Source organism: Terrapene carolina, unplaced genomic scaffold (genome assembly GCF_002925995.2).
Source record: "Terrapene carolina triunguis isolate 2854851 unplaced genomic scaffold, T_m_triunguis-2.0 Scaffold228, whole genome shotgun sequence".
Taxonomy (NCBI): domain Eukaryota; kingdom Metazoa; phylum Chordata; order Testudines; family Emydidae; genus Terrapene; species Terrapene triunguis.
Genome location: NW_020664579.1, coordinates 166,768 through 180,303, shown reverse-complemented (window position 1 = coordinate 180,303; position 13,536 = coordinate 166,768). Strand labels below are relative to the sequence as shown.

The 13,536-nt window shown below is 56.5% G+C and overlaps 1 protein-coding gene across 2 annotated transcripts in view; it reads left to right on the top strand.

The window, feature by feature from the left end:
- The first annotated feature begins 273 nt into the window (after window positions 1-273).
- PTK2B (protein tyrosine kinase 2 beta) overlaps window positions 274-13,536 on the top strand; it is a 116,728-nt gene continuing 103,465 nt past the window's right edge. For both annotated transcript variants that reach the window (XM_026656342.1, XM_026656341.1), the window contains exon 1: window positions 274-402. The gene's annotated coding sequence lies outside the window, so the exon portion shown is untranslated. The remainder of the gene's footprint in view (window positions 403-13,536) is intronic.

Sequence of the window (13,536 nt, the reverse complement as noted above, 5' to 3'; positions counted from 1 at the left end):
TTTGGGGCTTTGCCTTATACAGGTGCCTATTACCCCTCACCCCGTCCCGATTTTTCACACTTGCTGTCACACCGGATCGAACCAGAGCCTGGCACTCAAGCAGCTGCGGCACCGGCTGGCGCAGACTGGTCCCCGCAGCGGGCCAGCCACTAGGTGGCGCAGCGCCCCCCACCGCGCAGCGTGCGCACAGATCCACACGGGGGCAGCACCAACCGTGCCTGAACCTCCCCGGAGCTGCGGAGCCGGCTCCAGACACGCTCCGGCTCTGCCGCTGCACGGACACCCCCGGCCGGCCGGACACGTGTGTGCTGCGGCCGAGACTCCTTTCGGAGCGGGGCCAACAGCCGCTCCCTCCTGCCTGCCCAGCGCGGGCTCGGCCGCACCGGGCGCCGCTCCTTCGGAGTAAGTTGGTGTGTGTGTAAATGTGGCCGGGGGGTCTGTCCTGCAGGCTGGGGCTTGAAGCCAGTGCTCTGGAGTGGGGGGTGAGGGGCTATTACATCCTTCCCCTGGCCTGGCTGGGAGCTTCTCCCAGCGAGGGGGAGGATTGTGTGGATGGCGAGTGGTTTGGAGACACCAAGTCAGCCCCTCTCCCGAGGGCAGGGCTGGAGGGCTACTCGAAGGGGCTACCAGACCCTGTCTGGTCTAAGTCCCAAGCCCCCTGAGGCTGATCAGACCCTGCTGTCCTCTGTGGGGAGGTGCCCAGGTTTCTGGTGAAGCAAGTGGCTGGTTCCCCCATCTTAGCCGTCCAGCAGGGATGGAGCCGGGGTGAGCTACCGTCACGCGGGCGGGCATTGGGCAGTTCTGGGCGTGGGTGCGGCGTGGGGGGAAGTTGGCACTGGCGGGACTGAGGCCGGCTGCCCGGGCTTGGCTGGATCTGTGGGAGGGGGCATGAGGCGGGGGTGGTCTGCCTAGGGGGAGCGTGGCTGCGGGCAGGCTGTAGGCTGGCATCATAGAATATCAGGGTGGGAAGGGACCTCAGGAGGTCATCTAGTCCAACCCCCTGCTCAATCCCCAACTAAATCATCCTGTCTGATGGTCTGTCTTCCGCCTCAAACCGCCTCGTGCGGCTGGGGAGTTTGGCCAGGCGAGTGGCCCCCCACGGACGGTTTGCTGGGTTCCCCAGCCAATCCCTTCTTGCAGGAACCTTGGTCAGAGTCCCTGGCTGCTGATCTTCTCCCGCAGCAGAGTGAGGGCGGGCGCTGGAGAAATGGCTCATAGGCTCCACGCGCCGGGGGCCAGAGCAGGTTTGGGCTGAGATGGAGAGACAAAGATGGCTCTGAGTCCGCCCCCTCCAATTCCACAGTGCTCTGCCCTGCAGGCTGGAATGCGCTGGGCACTGCCACGATCCCCAGTCTGTGCCCTGGACCTCCCTGATTCCTCCCCTCGGTAGGAAGGTCCCACTCCCCCGTGGCTGACCTGGCAAGGTGTACGGCTCCTGTGGTACCATAACGGCCACTCTGCTATTATTACGCTTGCAGTGAGGTCCTGCCAGCCCAAGAGCAGCGCAGGGAGCTGTACATGAGCACCCTGTAAGGATACGGGTGTATCACAGAACTGTTGCCTTGTGGTGGGACAGGCAGCATGGCCCGGGGGGGTGGGGGGGGAGAACTGGGAGCGTTGGCCCTGCGCCTGACTCACTCTGGCACTAGGCAAGTCACTTAATGTTTTTGTGCCTCAGTTTCCCCCTCTCTGAAATAGGCTCCTCCCCTCCCCCTTGTGATGTGTGGTTGAAAAGCGCTTGGGGTGATGACCAAGGGGTTGGACAGTTTGCACCATCAAGGCACTCTGCAAACGGTGCCAACGCCGGGATGGTGCATCCTCTGCGGAGGTGAGTGTAGCTGGCCCTGGCCCTGTCCAGGGGCGGGGAAAGGCGTGAGATCCACCAGTCTCAGGGCTAGTGGCTGCTAAACCGGCCCTGATCACGGTGTAGCCAAGGCACCTTTGCTGGTTCATTGCACCCCCACCCACTGGGACTATCGTGTCGTCAGCAAGCTCGTTTCTGGACAGTTGTGCGCTTTGTCTTAGCGGCTTTAACGGCAGGGCGCATCTGCCGCGGAGTCTCTGACACACCCCGGCCACCACCTAAGCTGTGAGGAATGGGATTCAGGCCCTTCTGCTGCAGAAACACAGGCACCTGTCCCTCACGCCTTGCCAAAGTGTCTCATTTAAATAGGGCCCTAGGTGGTGGGTCAGTCTTTGGCCCCTTAATCTACCCCCCTCCTCAATCCCAGAGGCAGGACGATATCGTCTCTCTCCATCCCCAGTGTGCACACTCCGCCTTCCTCCTCTTCTTCCTCTCCCTAGCCTGCTTGCTGGGCTCCAGTGTGTGGGCTCCCCATGGCGCCGGACAGAGTTTTCCCCAGGGGTGCTAGCTGGCTTCCTAAATCTTCTAGGGCACCCTGTGGTCTTCCCAAGAGAGGGGAACTCTGATTTCAGCGAGGGGGGGTGGCGCCATGGCTGAAGGTAGATCCAGCTGTGGGGCTGGGCAGGAGCCCAGGGTGGACGGAGTGGGGACGGGGTGCGGACCACCTGGCGTTATTGTGTAAGGATGTGGGGTGCAGGGCAGGGGGGAACAGCCTCTCTCCCCACCAGTCGCTTACCTGGCTCAGCAAGCTTGTGCTGCCACCTTGGGGTTGGGGTCCAGGTTCCTAGGCCAGCATCTATCCATCCATCCGTCCGTCCCTCCTGCACGCATCACCATGGTACCGGAGCGTGCCTTGCTCTCTAGCGCCCCCTCTGGCTCAGCGTGATGTGCTGGCAGATATGCTCCAGGCAGAGGGGGCGCTAGAGAGCATTACACGCCCAGATACTATGGCAATGGGGGCAGAGCCAGCCCTCCTGGCGTGCATCCAGGATGCAGAGTCAAAGGTGGCAGTGTGTGGGAGGGGCAGGAGATGGTGCTTGGGGTCCTGGGGGGGCTGTAATGAGGGGCAGTGGAGTGGACGATAACCATACATTGGGGAAGGCGGATAGCGGGGAGATGTAGGAATGGCCAGTGGGGGTGTTTCCCAGAGCCCTGGGCCTCTCTCATTGCTATAGCCAGACTGGAGGGCTGTATGCAACTAGGGTGACCAGATCACAACAGTGAAATATCGGGACACATTGGGGTGCTGTCAGCCCCGCCCACAGTCCAACCCTGCTCCTCCCAGGCTCCGCCCCCACTCTGCCCCAGGTCCTGCCCCCTCTTGGCTCCCCCCCGCCACCGTGCCCTTCCTCAGTCCCCCACCCACCGCTCACCTCCTCATTCCCTCCCGCCTGCCTGCCCGCCTCTTCAACCCCCCAGCCCGCTGCTGGTTTGCCACTCGTCTTTTCACACACCCCCGTGCTACAGCGCCGACTTTCCCTCTTCCCGGTGGGTGCTCGTCCGCGCCCTCTCTTCCTGCCCCTGCACTGCCCTCGCCCCGCCCCCTTCCCCCCCCCTCCCCCCAGTCCCCCCCCCCGCCCTGCCTCTTCTCCGCCTCCTCCCCTGAGCGCACCGTGTTTCCACTCCTCCCCCTCCCTCCCGGAAAGTCCAAAGCGCCTCCAAACAGCTGTTAGGCGGCGGGAAGCGCTGGGAGGGGGAGAAGGAGGCGAGGAGGGGGGAGCTTGGCTGCCGGTGGGTGCAGAGCACCCACTAATTTTTCCCCGTGGGTGCTCCAGCCCCGGAGCACCTACGGAGTCGGCGCCTCCCCCCCACTCGCCTCTTTACCTGGATATGGGGACAAATGGCGTCCCGAGCATACATCGATCGGGACGCGGGACAAAGGATTAAGTATTGGGACAGGCCTGATTTTATCAGGACATCTGGTCACCCTATATGCAACTGAGGTGCCAAGCATCCTGTTGTGGTACATGCAGTATCTTGTGTGAAACCTGGGGTGGATTTTTCAAGGCTCTCTCTTCTCCTGTCCCGGGAGAATTTGCAAGATTTTGAATTTTTTCCTGGCCCGAATTGGGATCAAAATCAAAATCTCAAAAATTTTCACAAACCGAGAAAAAAAATCAGTTTGGGTCAGTGGAAATGTTCTGTTTTGATCATTTCAAAATGGTTCCTTTCATTTTTGATCTTTTCTCTCTCTTTTTTTTTAATCTTTTTTTTAGTCTAAATTTACTAAAATTTTGAACCAAAAAGTAATTTCAACTTGAAAAGCCAAAACTCTCTGAGCTGAAAACATTGAAATGGGACATTTGGACAATTTCAGAGAGATTTTTTCCACAAATGTTTTGTGTGGGGAGATGGGTTGAAACTGACCCTCTTTCACAAACAGCTTCAATTCTGACGAACCCACATTATTTTTTGCCAGAAAAGAGCAGTCAAAAAATTCCCAACCAGGTGTACTCCTGAGTTCGAAGCCGGCTCTGCTGCGGACCTAACTTTGAACCCTTGGGCAAGTTGCTTCACCTGCCCATGCCTCAGTTTCCCTATTGGCAAAATAGGGCTGATGATGCTTGCCCCCCTTCGTAGAGCGAGTGGAAGATCTGTAGATGAGAAGCGTAGTTATTTATTAAAAAGCAGCGATGCCTAGCGGTTGCAAAAGGCTGGTGCCCCATTGTGCTGGGCGCTGTATAAATGCATAGTAAAGCTTATGGAGCTTATGAAGTGCCAGCACATTGGACAATAACAGATCACAGGCTGAAAGTGATTTTGAGTATATACAGTAGCTGCAATGTGATAGCGAGCTCGGTTATGCCTTTGCACCCTCCGGGTGTACAGCGCGGGAGCAAAAAGCCAGTGCCAACACAGGCCGAAGAAAGGTGACTGGATCTCTGGTGACTTCCTGAATGCGATTGTTGCTTGTACCCACTGTTAACAAATGTGGCTAACAGGTTGCAACATGCATGATTGCATCCCCTGGGCTGTTGAAAGCTTAACCCAGAGGTGGAAGGGCAGGATGGTTTTGTAGTTAAAGAATTGGCTTGACTGTGCTGAAGTAGGGATTCAATTCCTCGTCCTGCCTCATGCCCTCTCTGCACTGCCTGTAAAATGGTAATACCGTAGCTGTATAGACTGTTAGTTCTTTGGGGCAGGTGCTGTCTCTTGTCATATGTCTGCGCAACACCTACCACTGGGTACTACAGAATCAGTCTCTCTTTTGCCTCTTATTTAATACTGAGGACTAGCTCGAGACTGATTCTATAGCCAGTGGTGAGGGCAGTCCCTGGGGGCACTGGAGACTCACATTTGAGCCCAGATCCCATGTGAATGTCGTGGCCTCCTGGTTATTTTCTTCTTGCCCAGAAATTCACCCTGGACCTGAGACACCTTCCCAGGGAAAGTCTTGTGGCCAGCGACAGGTTTTTACGGCAAGTTTTGATTTTGACAAATAGTCATTTTCTGTCCAATAATTCCAGACTGCCTGTGCATTTCCCAGGGGCTGTGGGGTTAGCTCTGGGGTCTGGCCACCTTCCAGCTAAGGAATGGTCTGTCTCCCCAACTGGCCCCGATTTCAGCTGGATGCAAAGTCCTTCAGCATTTACTTGACCAAAACTGTTGTGTAGCGTTGCTGGCTGTTATGAAGTAGCTGCTGAATCCCACCCCAGAGGAGGTGACTGAAGAGATCCCTATATACACCCATTACCTTCTTCACAGGGAGGGGCTGTGAGTAATGGAGAGCAGCCCAGAGGCTGCTCTCAGTTATGTAGAGGGACTGGCCTGGTGCAGAGCTGGCCCGAGATCAGGGAAGCACATCGGTGGCCTATAGCAGTGGTTCTCAACCTTTCCAGATGACTGTACCCCTTTCAGGAGTCTGATTTCTCTTGTGTACCCCCAAGTTTCACCTCACTTAGAAACGACTTGCTTACAAAATCAGACATAAAAATACAGACGTGTCACCGCACACGGTTACTGACAAATTGCGGACTTTCTCCTTTTTACCGTATCATTATAAAATAAATCAATTGGAATATAGCTATTGTACTTCCATTGCAGTGTATAGTATGTAGAGCAGTATCAACAAGTCATTGTCTGTATGAAATTTTAGTTTGTACTGACTTGGCAAGTGCTTTTTGTGTTGCCTGTTGTAAAACCAGGCAAAGATCTAGATGAGTTGACGTGTCCCCTGGCAAACCTCTGTGCGCCCCCAGGGTTGAGAACCACTGGCCTAAAGTGCAGCTGAGGATCCGGGCCTGGCTCTCCATGGGGCCGGTTGGGGATCAGACCCCCGCACCCGAGTTCTGAGTAAGATGGAGGTGCGTTGCCGTGTTTGTGGAGCCCTTTCCCGGAGAGGGGCGCGGGGCGGTCTGCTCGCTATCTCGCCCGGCACGCTAGTTGCGACGGCTGCTGTCAGGGAAGCGTCGGCTCGAGGATTCATGTCACCGGCACCCGCCCCGAGCCTGTCCAGGAAGTGGGCCGCTGGGGTGTGGTTTCAGTAGTAAGAACGATGCCCTTCCCCTTAGCACAAATTCCCCCGCGGGCCAGATCCTGCAAGTTCCTTGGTCCTGTTCTTGCCTGGCGAGCCAGAGACCTGCACAGAGGAGGAGCAAAGGATCCCACCGCAGGTCCCCGGGGTCCGGCACCAGCTTCCCCCTCGCGTAGGTGAGTCCCTCAGGCTCTTGGCAGGTGGCAGGGTGCTGCAGGCAGAGCTGTCAGCCTCCTGGGAGGCACAGGGCAGGCTCTGCACCCGAGGGACCTGCCGGGGCTGGCAGGAGATGCAGGCAAGGAGAGAGGGGGGGCGGTGCTCGGAGGAATGCAAGGCAGCCCAGACCAGGAAGTGAGCGCACTGAGGGTGTGTAACTGCCAGGGTGTTTTCTCTGGGCCTCGGGGGAAGGAAGATCCCATTTTCCATACCTCCGTCCCTACCCCCGTGCCCCAGCTTCGGGGTGCAGTCACGGGGCTGGGAGGAGGGGGGGGCCTGTGGACCTACGGCTTTTTCGCTCGCACCCTGGGAGCCTCGAACGTGGGTGAAAAGGTAGGAGAGAGCTGAGGTTGTTACCTTCAGGCGGGGGGGGATAGCCAGGGCCTGGGTGCTGAAGGTGTCCTGTTGTGTAGTGCCCGCGGGAGCACTCTGGCTTGTGTGGGGGTGACGATTGGCCCCCTGATCGTTGGGGGAATCGCTGTGACTGAGGCCGGGCGCCTGGCCCCGCTAGCGTGAACGTGCCAGGCTAGGACATGCTCCTGTGGACACACGCGTGTGTTCTGGCTCCGTGCTAAATCTTCCCCCTCTCTGGTGCGAGGCCGCTGCAGCTTGTCAGCTGGGATTGAACCCTGAGGTGTACGGTGCCAGGCTCCGGGCTGGATCCCCCGTGTGACGGCACGTACCTCCCCGCGCCACCGGTATGCCGATAGCTGTGTCAATATTTGCCGTGGCTGGGCCAAATCCGTCCCCGGCGTAACTGTTCTGGGGGAGTGTGGCTCCTTGTGTTTACTAGTGGGAATGCCCCAGAGAGAGGCGGAGACAGGCCCGGCCGTACAGCCCCCGGGCCAGGAGAGCCGGGGACGCTGGCATGCTCAGAGGGGACAGCAGTTAGGGCACGTGTCTCGTAATGGCTGATGCCAAGAGCACCATGTGTCCGAGATGAGCTGGGGCCTAGCCCTGGATTGGGTGTTGGGTTTCTGCCTATGGATATCCCGGTTCCAGTCTGCCACAGGCAAGGAGAGACACCCTCCTAAATGAGCCCAGCCACTGGCTGGATGACTCGCTGGCCAAGTCCGTCCCCGTGGCTGGCCACCAGCCGGCAAACACACTGCGCTACACGGTCCCAGCGGCCTGTGGAGGCTGCCCCCGGGGAGAGACCTGCCTTGGAGGGGTGTCTGCGGGACTCTTGTCTGGAACGGGATCTTAGAGGACACGCCGTGAAAGCTTAGTCAGAGAGGGGTCCCGGTTGCCATGTGAAGGTTGTGAGCACCAAGGAGGGGATGGGCTGAGCAGGGCTGGAAGCAAAGGGAGAGCGCAGGCCGGGTATCCTCCCTGCGAGAGCGATGGGGATGAGGGTCTGCCAGGGGAAGGGGTGGATGCTCGGGCCAGCCATGCTGGCCGAAGCACTGGAGAGCAGGCAGTGGGGAATGATCCTGCCCTGGGCGCTGGGGGTGGAGTGGATCCTGCCCTGTTTGGGTTGCTTTCAGCTTTGTCGGGGCAGAGGGTCAAACGCCGCCTGAAGCTGCAGAGATACAAACTGGAAACTTTCCCGGAAACTTCCCAGAGCCTGAGCCAGCTCCGACTGTGAGCTGGCAAGTCCCAAACTGCAATTCCACCCACTTCAGCTCAGCCGGGCCCAGACCTTGGCGCTCGGCCCAGGGCTCACTGGTTCTCAGGGGCTGTGGAGCAAGCATGTGGCTTTGTCTGGAGTTCCCCTGCGCTCTGATAGCGAGAAGGAAATCACACAAGCTGCTGGCGTTTCATGCACCATCGGTTTCCTTCCCTGTTTCTTATTCCTTCCCTGCTTTGCCTCTTCCCCCCCTGTTCCCTAAGGCCGCAGAAGCTAAGGTGAGGGGGCGTCTACAGAGCTCAGGTGGCAACGGAGATAAGTCTCCTTAAAACGCCTGCTGGCCTCTTCCCCAGCTCCTCCCTCCCCCCCGAAATGTGGTCCCTGGGAAAGCCCCGTCCACAGAGCTGAACAAGCTCCTGATCTTTCCAGCAGCGAAAGCGCGGCTGGCCTTCCCCCTCGCTACCGATGCCGTTGGCTCCTGCCCAGTGCATGCCATTCATAGCAGAAACACGCAGCCTCGGGCTTCGTCATCCGGGGCCGCAGCCTCCGCTGGCGTAAACCAGCCTCATTCCATTGCAGTCAGGGGAGCCCGTTTACACCCAGGAAGCATCTGGTCCCAGGGAGCTGCCCGCAGACTGCAGCGGCATGACAGAACGGGAAACAAAGGCCTGGCTTGAGTTGCCCTGGGATGCCGCAGAATCCTTGGGTGCTCGGTGCTGGGGGAAGGTTCCTTGCGGGCGGCCCCAGGGGACGGCGGGCCTGGCTTTTCCGTAGGAGCCGTGCAAGTGTCACCCCTCAGAGAGCATGTGCTGAACCGCGGGAGACGCGAGACTGTTACAGCCCCGGCTAGAGTCTGTGTGTGTTAGCCCAAGCTTCGGCTTCTCGCCCAGCTGGGCAAGATGGCGGCTCAGTCGTTCCAGGCCCGCAGCCTGTGCAGCCTCGTTTCCCCCAGGGGCTTGTACTTGATCCGAGCGCCTCACACTCTGCAATGTACATAGCCTCACATACCTCTGTGAGGCAGGGCAGGGCTAGTATCCCCATCAAACAAAGGGGAAACTGAGGCATGGGACGGCTAAGTGATGCACTCAAGGGTGCACAGGAAATCAGTGCCAGGTCCCAGGCTAGTGCCTTAACCACGGGGCCATCCTTCCTCTTTATCCTGCAATCCTGGGCCTCAGTTTCCCCTTTGTACGCAGTGCTGGGAGTGAAGAGTTTGTTTTCACCGCCCCATGAGTTGGGTTATTAAAAGCAACCCAGAGTTCTTGGCTGGGTGTGTGTCGAGGCCCTGTTTGCGCAGAGACTCATGGCTGTTCAGGCGTATCTATCTTTGCATCTGTGAGAGCTATGGTCATCTCAGACCTGTGGTCAAGTCCCATGAGAAGGTGTGAATCGGCCTGTGTTTGTGAGCAAGTGATTCTTATGACAGGCTTGAATCAGTTCCCCCCTCCCCCATCTGCGCAGCTCGGTACCATCTTTGCAGCAGGTCCCTAGCCCAAAATCGGGGGAGGACGAAACACCTTTAAACTTGGGATCTGGAGTTAAAACTTGCATCTGATAGACCTATAGTATGTGTCCGAAGGCGCTTGAGAGGGAGAGAAATATTGTGCGTCTTTAGCGGTGTCCATGGGACAGACACACGTTCTGTGGGTCATTCATTGGGTGTGTGTGAAAAAGACAGATTCGGTGTATAAGTGTGTGTGTGAGAGAGACACTCTGGATTTCTGTGTGTGCGCGGGAGAGAAGGGAAAGGGACAGCTTCTCTGAGATCCCCAGGCGCTCCGTGGGTCATTGTGCAGATGAGGCAGTGGGCATGTGAATGGCTTTTCTAGAGCTGTTGGGACTCTGGCAAGCCCTGGAGAGCATCACTTTGCTGGGCCTGGGTGTCTTTCCCCCTCTTCTCTCCCCAGTGCATTTGCTGAATAAAACGTTCGGGCTTTTTCTGTGTCCCCTTGAATGGAAAAGCCTCCCCCGCCGTTGCTCCTGCTTGCTCTGAAAGCTCTCTGGCTCCGGGTTTGTAATTTTTACCTTCCACCCCGTCCTGTGGAGCCCATGCGCTCCTCCGAGTTCTGCTTTTCCATTGCCTTCACGTTGGGGCTATTATTAACATTCGCCGTGCAAACTCCTCGGGGTGACGGGGGCAGGGAAGGCAACGTCTTCTGAATCACTTTGCTTTTCCCTCGGCATCGTTATTACTCACGCTGGGTTGACCCAGGAGCGAGGCCTTTTGTCCCGAGCTTTGCTTATATTTAAAATTATAATAACGTGGGGGCCTGTGGAATGCCCCAGTGTTGGAGCCGTACAGACAGCGCGGTTATGGCAGGAATTGAGTAGACCCTATGCTGCTTGTGATAAAGCAGTAATTCCCTGAGCTGATGGAAGAACTAGCTGGAAAAAATGTCCCCTCCCCCCCTGAAAATTTTGACAACCATGGAAAAACTTTCAATGAAAAATCAAAAACTGAAATATTTCAATTTGGAAATGCGACCATGGTGACTCATGGGAGTTCTGGAGTCTCATGCTCCCAATTCCCCTCTACAGGCTGGACTGCCCCGTCAGACTACAATCCCCCATGATGCACTCTGATCTCTCCACTTGGTGAAAGAAGCCAGTGCATCCTGGGAGATGAAGTCCAGCTGGAGAGCCCAGCCCACAGAGGAGCATGAAGCTCTGAACTAGATCCCCCATGAGGCATCGCGGCGACATGTCAGAATTGACATTTTTGATCTCTCAGGAATTCAGCAAGGACTAAGCCAGGGTAGTGACTCATGCTGTCACACTATCTTGGGCATGAAAAGCCATTGAAATGAATGAGACTCCTCATTTGACAGAAGAAGAAGTAATGGTCTCAAGTTGTAGTGGGGGAGGTCTAGGTTGGATATTAGGAAAAACTTTTTCACTAGGAGAGTGGTGAAGCACTGGAATGGGTTACCTAGGGAGGTGGTGGAATCTCCTTCCTTAGAGGTTTTTAAGGTCAGGCTTGACAAAGCCCTGGCTGGGATGATTTAGTTGGTGTTGGTCCTGCTTTGAGCAGGGGGTTGGACTAGATGACCTCCTGAGGTCCCTTCCAACCCTGATATTCTATGATTCTATTCTATGTGAGCAGGGGCGTTTCCGGTAAGGAGAGGCTGCGGGATCGGGACCCCAAAGACCACATCTGTACCACGCTAGCTAAATGTGTTTGACATGAAGAGGAAGAGCTCATCCTTGCCATCAGAGGAGACAGCTGCTCTTTTAGCTCAAACGATAGAGGCCTGTCCTTTGGTGCTGGAGGTCCCCGGTTTGATGCTTCCTGACTTCCGTGTGAAACTCAACCCCACCATAGGAACAGTCTAAGTGCATGAAGCACATGGAGCAGCCTGGGTGAACCTTCAAACCTTGGTAGGCCCCTATCTATGCAGTGTCTAGATCAGGGGTGGCCAACCAGTGGCTCCAGAGCCACATGCAGCTCTTCAGAAGTTAACATGCGGCTCCTTGTATAGGCACCAACTCTGGGGCTGGAGCTACAGGCACCAAATTTCGAGGTGCAGGGGGGTGTTCACTGCTCAACCCCTGGCTCTGCCACAGGCCCTGCCCACTCCACCCTTTCCCGACCCCTCCCCTGAGCCTGCCATGCCCTCACTTCTTCTCCCCCCCCCCCCCCCCCCCCCCCCCCGCCCCCCAAAACACCGGGGGGGGGGGCGCTGAGCGGGGGGGGGGCGGGGGGGGGGGGGGCGCTGGGAGCGGGATGGGGGGTGGAGCTGATCGGGGGGGCTGCTGCCGTATTACTGTGGCTCTTTGGCAATGTACATTGGTAAATTCTGGCTCCTTCTCAGGCTCAGGTTGGCCACCCCTGGTCTAGATGTTGTGCTGATCGATAGAATCAAAGTTTCGCTTGCAGATAGATAACTAGTAGCCACCTGGTGTCGGTGCTCCACACAGAGCTGCTGGAACTTGGCCATCTTGCTTTCATTTAGTGTCTCGCCCCGTCCCAAGAGATGCTGAGGTTCTTTCGGGAACCGGAGGCAGGTAATCAGAGAAGCAGCGCGTCCTGGAGATCTGAGCATGGAGTTGGGAGCTAAGAACACATGGATGCTAATTCTGGCACGGATGCTCACGTCTTCTGTGAGCTCGGGCAAGCCGCTTCCCCTGTGTGTGCCTCAGTTTTCCCCTCTGTGAAGTAGGTCAGGATCATTAACGCCATCTCCTGGGTAGTTAATTCACTTCTGAAGATGCATCCTGTATTATTATTTCTCGGAGCGATCGCTGGGATCTCACGTTAGTCTCACCCGCTATTATGAAAGCGAGCGCTGATCTTCCTTGATTTACCCTGCCCCTGCCCTGGCACCAATCTGCTTTGTGTTGTGCTTTCACAGTACAGCCATACCTCCTGGGAGATAACCGTGCAGTTAGCCATCTAGCATCTGCAAACGCCCACTTAGCGTAGTCGCCCTGCCGCTGGCAAATTCCTAGCTCTGGAAGCCTGGCCTCTCGTGCGACCTCTGCCCGGCTGCATCCCGGCAAGCAGTGCCTGCAGGCTTTCTACTTACCGGGCCTGTACACGTTCCGCCTGGAGGGATCCGTTCTCCGTGCTGCGGCGTGCAGAGAGCCGGGTTCACCGTCACCAAGTCTCCTCTGTTGGCCGATCACCACTCAGCAAGTGTGCTGGGCCTCAGTTTCCCCTCTCATTGCCTGTCTGTCCTGCCTCCCTGGCCTGTAAGGACAGATGCCACCTCTCAAGTCTTGCTGCATGCCTTTTTCTCAATCGGTCGCTTTATTGTCCAATGCAAAACAGAGCGAGTTCGGCTACCTGGCGGAGGCCTTTCTCTGCTCTCCTTCCCTTTCATTTGGGGCTTGTGGTAATCGATCTGTTAGGACCCCTCCTCCTCTGCTGGGAACTTTCTTGCGTTCCTTTTCTTAGTGTCAATTGATCCTCATCAAGCCCAACAGGCAGGATCATATCCTTCACAGGGGAACTAGGCATGTTCCCTTAAAGAGGCCATACCAGAGACAGGCCAGTTGAGGAAGAGCCCATCCCTATGTCTGGCCCGAACTCCAGCCTCCAGACCTGTCTCTACAACAGGTCAAACTGCAAAAGTGACTCTGACCCTTTGAATACATGTCCAATTGTCATGACTCGAGCTGACCAAGAATTTTCCGACGGATCCGTTTCCCCGTCAGAACACGTTTATTCGGTGCCATTGAACCATTCTGTGGGAAGGTGTCAATTTCAACAACATTTCCCGGGGACAAAAAAAATCAAACGGTTTCGTTTCAACATGTTTCCAAACGCCGTTTGCATAGAGTTTTTATCTATTCTATGATCAATTATCATGGAATGTAAAAATGTGAAACAAACCGTTTAGATTTTATCAAAATGTTTCCACTGATCCAAACTGAAATGTTTTGTTTTCTGGCGAAGTATGCTTTTCTCCC